The sequence below is a fragment of the Solanum pennellii genome, chromosome 9 (assembly GCF_001406875.1).
Source record: "Solanum pennellii chromosome 9, SPENNV200".
Taxonomy (NCBI): domain Eukaryota; kingdom Viridiplantae; phylum Streptophyta; class Magnoliopsida; order Solanales; family Solanaceae; genus Solanum; species Solanum pennellii.
The window spans coordinates 3,142,190-3,147,986 of NC_028645.1; the positions used below are offsets into that span (position 1 = coordinate 3,142,190).

The 5,797-nt window shown below is 26.2% G+C and overlaps 1 pseudogene; it reads left to right on the forward strand.

The window, feature by feature from the left end:
• LOC107029917 overlaps positions 1–2,304 on the forward strand; it is a 15,048-nt pseudogene extending 12,744 nt beyond the window's left edge.
• Positions 2,305–5,797: the final 3,493 nt, after the last annotated feature.

Here is a 5,797-nt window from a genome sequence, read left to right on the forward strand (position 1 = left end):
CCGAAGCGAGCATACCCCTCATTTCGACGATTTTCGTGTGCTATATTCTTCCTAGATTTTATTATATGAATTTTGAAATATTATATTTATTTACTTTGAAGCATATGCTAATGGAGAAAGAGAAGGATTAATATTGGAAAAGCCATTTAGTATGGGAGAAAGCATAACAAAGGAAAAATCAATTCAATTTCTCCATATACTAATTTTCCATCATTGCATGTTGACAATGAAATTGAATTGATTTCAAAATTGAAGAACAATATTACAAATAATATTGGCTTGGAGCAAATAATGAAGAATTTAGGAGTTGAGAGGTATTTTCTTTTTTTTATATAATTATATTGATTTAAGAAAAAGTTCATTTTTTTTAAATAATTAATTGTTTGTTGATTAAATAGGGCAAAGTTATATGGATGGCAAGGTACATATTCATTTACTAAGGCAATTGGTGAAATGATGATAAATAGTATGAGACATGAAATTCCAATACTTATTATTCGACCCTCTGTTATAACAAGTAGCTATAAAGAGCCATTTCTAGGATGGATGCAAGGATTCAGGTGACATTATTTATTCAAATATTTATATGGTTGAATATATATATATATATATATCGATAGTTTCTTAAGTTTTTCAGCAGTTAATTTTATTTAAGTAATTAAAACACAAGATAAATTGTTGTTTAAATTAGACACATCTCACACGTTCTGAAAAAAAATTCCACGCATATTATCAAACGTCTATTACATAGATAAGTCAGTTATATAAATGGTGAAAGCTAGGGTAAAAGGATGGGAGAAAATAATGAAATGGAAATAAAATCGTGTGTCATTTTTTGTTTTCTTCCATTAACATTTTGGTTTTATTTTTAAAACAATATTATTATTTTCTATATTTGATTTGAAAAGAAACTATTGCTATGTTAGTGAAATAAAAAGGTCTTTAATTTGTATATTTATGTTTTTAGCTCTAAAGTATGCAATTAACTGGAGCATGCTTGACATTTTATGATTTATTAAAGATAATGTGTATAATAAAAGGAAATGACATATTTTAAGTTTGACAACATGTCCAAGAACTTTTTTAAAAGTTTGAGTCGGAAATGTATATTCGAAACAATTTATCATGTGTTCATGTTGCTCGATCATAGTACAAGATTATTCAAGTGTCTAAATAAAATTTACTGAAAATTTTAAGAAACTTTCGATGTGTTCTGCCTATTTATAATTTCCAAAAATATTAATATTTTTATTTATTTTTTTGAATTATCTCTTTCTTTATTAGGACAATCGACCCTATAATCTTTTTCTATCGAAAGGGTGACCTTCCATGCCTTTTTGGTGATCCAAATTGTCTTGTTGATTTGGTAAGTACATATTTCTTTCAATAGATTGAACATTTATAATTTTACGTATTATTATTATTAAAGTGTGTGATCATCGCGATTTATTATTATTTTTACTTTGATTTAGGTTCCAGTTGATATGGTTGTAAATGCAACAATGGCTGCTATGGCAAAACATGGATATTTGCAAAATCCACAACTAAATATTTATCATGTGGCATCATCATCTATAAATCCTCTCTCACTTTCTCAAATTTTTGACTATTCTTATAATTATTTCAAATTATTTCCTTTTGTTAATTCAAAAGGAGATAAATTTGAGGTTAAAAAAATGAGATTTTTTGACAAAATATCAGATTGTGAAAATTATATTTGGGAGGTATTATCCAAGAAGCATGAAGTACAAGATGGAAAAGAGCTTACAAAGACTCAAATACGTTTAATTAAAAAGAAGGTTGAATATTTGAAGAATTTCAACAAACTTTATGAACCCTACTTGTTCTACAAAGGCTGGTACGTGTGATATTAATTAGTTTATCATTTGTCTCGAAAAAAAATGATATATTTTTTTATATTACATGTAACTAATCGATTTGTCCTTCGATTCTTTAATAGGAGTAAATAATATTTTTCATATTCAGTCAAATATGTCATATAAATTATTAAAACATAAATAATATGTAATTAGATGCGTAATTATGAAAAAAATATATTTAATTTCTCGCTTGATGTCTGATGTTATGTTCGAATCCGACTAGCCAATAAATAACTCTTTTTCTTTTTTTTTTCTTGGCTAGGTTTGACAATGGCAACCTAAGAAAGTTAATGGGAGATATGTCTGAAGAAGAAAAAGGAAGCTTTGAAATGATGTGACAAAAATTAATTGGAGAAATTATATTGAAAAGATTCATATTCCTGGTGTACAAGAATATGTACTAGAAAAGAATAGGATAAATTAATTCTTAATGTTGAAAGGATATTATTTAATTGTATTCATGTAATAAGCATAATTTTGCTATGTCTTTTTTGAACATTAGTAATATTTATGATATATAATTTTGAGTGACAAAATTATGAAGATCAAGGATAAGTAAAAAAGGCAAAACTTGGTTACATATTTTAAAAAAAATGTTACGTAATATATGATCACTTTGACAGTACTATCAAATTATAAAGAGATGTGACTAAAAAAATACGCTTATATCTATAGATTAAAAAAATATATATATACATATTCATTCATTTATTCAAGAATTATTGAGGCCAACAATGTTAACTAAAAATTTTAACACATAAATTTGTATAAAATCTGTTAGCAAGCCACGAAAATTAGACGTTAGGCGTATTTAAGATTTAGAATCAGATGTTTAGAATGTAAGTCTTACTGAACGAAACCCCAGACTAACTAGAGACCCCCTCAGGACGAGCCCCAGAATAAATCCCAATAAAATCTTTTAAAACACTCGTCAATTTTATCATAACTTTAATTAACAATTACACTTCACCTAAATATAAATTAAACAAATGTCAGACAAAATATAAGATATGGTCAACAATATTACTGATATCATCTTGTGGTAGTTGTTATAGCTTTGATTGTTGATGACATATACACAACCAAAACAAAATATTTCATTAATGTCCTTACCTTTCCTTTTTTTTAGAAATTTAAGAGATCATTTTGGATCATATCCCAAAACTTAACCATTTTTGGAAATTACCAAATGATGCTTCTTTTAAAAATAAAATATTTTTCCTCTTAATTTTTCTTATAAAAAATAAAAATAGTTGAATTGATTGGTTACTTGAACTTTCGTTTTATTTATGAGGATTCGATTCTCTATTTTGTCATCCTTTCTCTTATTTTTCTTTATCCTAACCTTATTTTCTTTTGCTGGTCGTGTATACTAAAAAAATCTACTTTTTACTTGTCTATATTTAGTAACCAAAAAATAATTTATCACTTCTTTTTTAATTTACCATTATTATGGATTATAATCATTTTCTAAAATACTACTTCCTCCGTTTCACAAAGAATGATCTAGTTTGACTTGACACGGAGTTTAAGAAAATAGGTGAGACTTTTGAATCATGTGGTCTTAAATTAAAGTTATGTCAAATGTACAAATTACTCTTATTTTGTGACCTTAAATATGTCACGTGGAAAGTTAAAAATGTTGCCCAAAAAAAAGGACATTCTTTTTTAAACCGAGAAAGTATTATTTTTGTTATTCCCAATGTGATCATATGCATTGGGAATAACAAAAAGAAACAGAAACAAAAATTAAAAGCTACCACTCAGGGGCGGATTTAGGTACATCCAACATGTTTCACGTGACACGGTTTAATCGAAATTTTTTACGAATATATCTATATAAAAAGAAACAGAAACAAAAATTAAAAGCTAAAATAATATACATTACACTCCTCGTATCATAAGGCAGATGTTGTATGTTTTATTCACTTTTTAATTTTTTTCTTTTCTTAAAATTATTAAATTTTTGGTTTAAATTCAAAACAATAAGTCCGTTCGTTAAATACATACACACCCATTTAAATTTATTCAAAATTTAATAACATTTTTTTTATTTTTAGAATTAATATAAAACTCAAAATATCTTTTATCAATTAGAGTTATAATTAAATAAAAATAATGTTCACTTCTTAAATCCTTGTACAGTTGTTCAATTTTCTTTCCTTTCTTGTTCATCAATCATTGTTATTCGACATCTCAAATCTCCACATCAGGTTAGTATCTTTTGCATTTTTTTATTATGTGCTTGAATTTTTATTTTTATTTGTTCATCACAATAATTTGATTTTTTGTTATCTACTTGTTACAATGAAATAGTTTAGAATTCATTAAATTGATCAAAATTGTCCGCAATCCTCTATTATTTGATCCTCAATTACAAATTGTGTAGATCAAATCATATTAATCTAAATTTTTAATGGAGATGTATTATTCTAAAAAAAAATCAAATCTTGAAAGTCACCTGTATTATTTGATCCACAAGATTAAATCATATTAGTCTAAATTTTTAATCAATTAGTAATTGCATAGATCAGATTAGATTAGTCTAAATTTTTTAATGGAGATGTATTCTTCTAAAAAAAAAATCAAATGTTCAACGTCAACTTTAATTAATGACTCAAACTTCAACTGACTTGAAAGAACAAACTAATGAGTTAAAAAAGATATCGAAGAAGTTGAAGAAATTGATTTAAATTCATTGCGATTTATTTAATAATATGAAAATGTGAACGGTTTAATTTAAAATTTTATAATATTATCTATGAAGTCCAAAATACTCTTGATCAAAAATCGAGCGAAAATTTCAATTCGGTGATAAAGATAAATGTGACGCATTTTCGCGAACAAAGACAGCATAGTCTCTAGGAACATTTTTATTGATATTTTATTTATTTTGCATTTAATTAGACATAACACTTATTCTATATTTAAATTTGTTGGTTGATAAGTATTCTGTTATAAAAATAGTAGTTATGAACCCATCGTCTTTATAGCCAATTATTTATCCAAAATATAATATTAATTCGTATTTATTAATTATGGGCGAAAAATAGTATTATCAACCTTAGCTTGCCCATGATATGAATTCATAATACATATTAAGGGATAATGCTCAAGTACCCTCTTAACCTATGTCCGAAATCTCAGAGACACTTATACTATACTAAGGTCCTATTACCCTCCTGAATTTATTTTATTAATAATATTTTACCCCTTTTCGACCTACGTGGCACTATCTTGTGGGCCCAACAATGGTTGAATTTTTTTTTCAAACTAGTGCCACGTAGACTAAAAAGGGGTAAAAAATTACTTATAAAGTAAGGGGTGTAATAGGACTTTAGTATAGTATAAGTGTGCCTCTGGAATTTCGGGCATAAGTTGAGGGGGTACTTGTGCATTTTCCCTACATATTAATGATATACTTGTATATATCTGCCTCTATATCTATTTATATACTTATAATAAAAGTAAAAATTTTCTTAATTAGTTACGACGATGATAAATATAAATATATAAAAAAATTACTATTTAATTAGGCGTGTATATATATATTCACATGTATATGGGGTACCAGATACATGAGAAAGTAACGAGTGAAATTTGTTATGTGTTCGAGATACATGCGAATGTACTTGAATACATTGTCTCTAGAATAAATTATACCTAAATTTGGCCTCATGCATTCAATGCATGTATCAGGATGTATCTATACACACTAAAATCTGGTAAGATATGTAATATTGCGAAAATAGAGTATATCTAAATAATTAGCTATTGAACTTGTAAGATTTATATAAGTTCAACGCTCTATATAAATGCTGATAAATATTTTAATAACTTTGGTTGTAATAATATTAACTCAGTTGCTGCTGAATTTTTTTTGTTTTACATATCAATACTGAATATCTCTTTTATTG